The sequence below is a fragment of the Athene cunicularia genome, assembly GCF_003259725.1.
Source record: "Athene cunicularia isolate RWA chromosome 3 unlocalized genomic scaffold, athCun1 chr3_part1, whole genome shotgun sequence".
In the NCBI taxonomy this organism is placed as follows: domain Eukaryota; kingdom Metazoa; phylum Chordata; class Aves; order Strigiformes; family Strigidae; genus Athene; species Athene cunicularia.
In genome coordinates, this window is record NW_020799097.1 from 82,847,955 (window position 1) to 82,850,718 (window position 2,764).

Here is a 2,764-nt window from a genome sequence, read left to right on the forward strand (position 1 = left end):
TTTTTTTTTTTCCTAAGGATATTAATTTGGATTTATAGTTTAATCCTATTGCAATCAGGAAGATGTTAGCTTCACTGAAGCACCACTTAAAACCATCTTCAGAAATCAGGATTCTCACCATGATGATCAATGTTTGCATGAATGATAGTCTGTCTGCAACTGATATGTAAACAGGACTAACTTCTAACAGTGTTAAGGAGAGGTTTCTCAGATGTGGGAATGATGTCAACTTTGTGTTCTCCCTTCCTTTACTCTATTGCTCCAGCTGCTCCTGGTGTTAAATGTATGAAAGGGAACAGTATTTTGGCAACCTAATTTAGTAATATAAGAACAACACTCAGTAAGACAAAGAAGAAGCACTATTCTAGCTTAAGGGCATGCTCACTGCAAACCCTTGAAGGTTTCCTGCAAACACACCATGTATTAGAGCTTCTCAAAGAAACAGTTCAGAAATGTTGGTAACTGAAGGTGTGTGGCAGCCTTGGGATAGGGACACACACCAGGACTCTCAGCACTGCATATTACTGCATCACTGAAACTAAACCAAGAAAAGGGACCAGAGATCCTCTAACACATTAAGGCTAAAGTTCTTTGTTGGATAATCTGGTTTGATAATCACTACTCTTAACCACTCATTCCTCTTCCCTTCACCTTCTGGGTGTATCTTGCCTCAGTTGTGCTCATTCAGTTGCCTGTACAACTCCAGTTTTTCAAGCAGAGTAAACACAGCCTGAGCATGGGCGGCTGCTGCCCTCTCTTCCCTGCTGCTGCTCCTGTGTCAGCTCTTGGAGACTGTTCAGCTGCAGAGGAATTGGATCGGAGACCTGCTCCTACTGAAAACCGACCTTTAAGGAAGAATTGTGTTTGAGGGCTAGCATCCGCACAAGGAAAGGCATGGAAATATGAGGATGGCTCAGAGTAGAATTTGGGGCTGACTCTTCATAGCACTGCACAGTCAAACTGGCTCAAACTGGTTGTGAAACTGCGGAGTAAATGGGATATGTGAAATGATCCCTTTCAGAAGCACCTTCAAATTTTCGGCTTTTTTTTTTTTTTTTTTTTTTTTTTTTTTTTTTTTTTTTTTTTTTTTCCCCACTGACCTACTTTGCAGCAGTTAGTTACACAAACAACCGCATCAGCACGAAAGGACATGCTGAGCTGTGGTACAAAGATCTGTCGTCACAAAGCAACTGTGGAGACAGTGAGATTTTTAACCTGAATTGCTGCCGGAGAAAAATTTCATAGTGTTATGTGGCATGACAAAAAGGCTGCAAGTTGTCCAAAAGTCAAGCAAGGAAATACACACCCTACAACGTCTTCATGAATGGTTCTGAAACCACTGTCTGTCTCTATAATATATGCAAATTATGTGTAAAGGGGATAAAATTAAGCACTCTCTAGAAGTACCTGACTTTTGCTTCTGTTTAGCATATTCCACTTCTGTTGGTAGGCTTTGAAAGTTTATGGGTTTCCAGACCACTGCATCTTACACTGGAAATCTGGGACACAGTTATGCAGTGGAAGCTCGGGCTGACCACAGGAATGGTTTGGTGAGAGGCAAGGTCTGCTCTCCAGTGATGTCTCCTGGCGTTCAAAACTGGCGTGTGGCCTCTACAACTGAAGCTGGACTACTATCTAGTTGATTTGTAGGCTGCCTGTATTTCTTCTGAAGCAGAATTAGACATATACATTATTTAAAGATCAAGCTACATTTTTTATATGTACTTGTATCACCATTGACCAGAGTGACATCTGATTATAAAAGTTCCTAGATCTCATTGGACTCAAAGGCTTTGTAACCAACTGGTTTTGTGTTCCAAAATTCAAGAGTAAACATTTAGCCTCCAGGAATCATCTACACTAATGGTTTTTAATTAATTTTGAGTACCCTGAAAAACTACCAGGGAAAATGCAGATGCCATTATTAAGTACAGTAGAGGTAGCAACCCACAGTCTTAGCTGATGAAAGGCTTTACGGTTGCTGCGCAGAGCTGAGACCCAGGTGCTTCTTTCCCTATTTTGAACACTAAACTAGTCTAAATGACAACGCTGTTCGTGTTTATTACTGGCATTTGAATTACTAACACTGTAAATGAGAGCAGCGGTTATTTCCTTGAGTTATTCTGACGCTTGGCAAGCAAGCGTTCGCGACACAGTGTAACGCTCGTGAGGCTGCTCTGCAGCTGTAACGGGCAGGTGTTTCTTTTAAAATGTGAGTCCTCAGATAAGGCGCCGAAAGGATGTATCCTCAGAAGTGAAGCTCTTGTGTCAAAATAAGGCACATTTGTCGATTGTCAAGCAAACCGTGCCTTAATTTGCTCCTTTAGTATAAACTTGTTCCGCATTTACATGCCACTAACCTGCATCCATACATCCCTGGAAAGTCTGAAGTATGTAAGGCGTGTTTACTCTCAACACTAAGTCAGGCTTTAATCGCAACACAAGCGTTGTCGGCATATGAAAGGCACACTCCCCGCCCCAGATGAGGGGAGAGTTCATTTCGTTTAGCCCTGCTTGGCGCCAGAATCACCCCCAGCCACGACAGGCGGATCCAAAGCTATCGCCGTTTAACGTCAGGAGCGCGCGCTAGACGACCGGGCTTTGCTTCCCCCATCCAGCCCTAAATCTAAGAGCTGCCGCCCTCAGGCTGCAGAGGGGCAGCAAGCCACCTCCTCGGCCGAGTTTTCCGCCGGCTACTGCGGGCGCCGACACCCCACCACATGCCCGCGGCCCTCACACCGCCCCGCGGGCCAGCGGCGGGGGC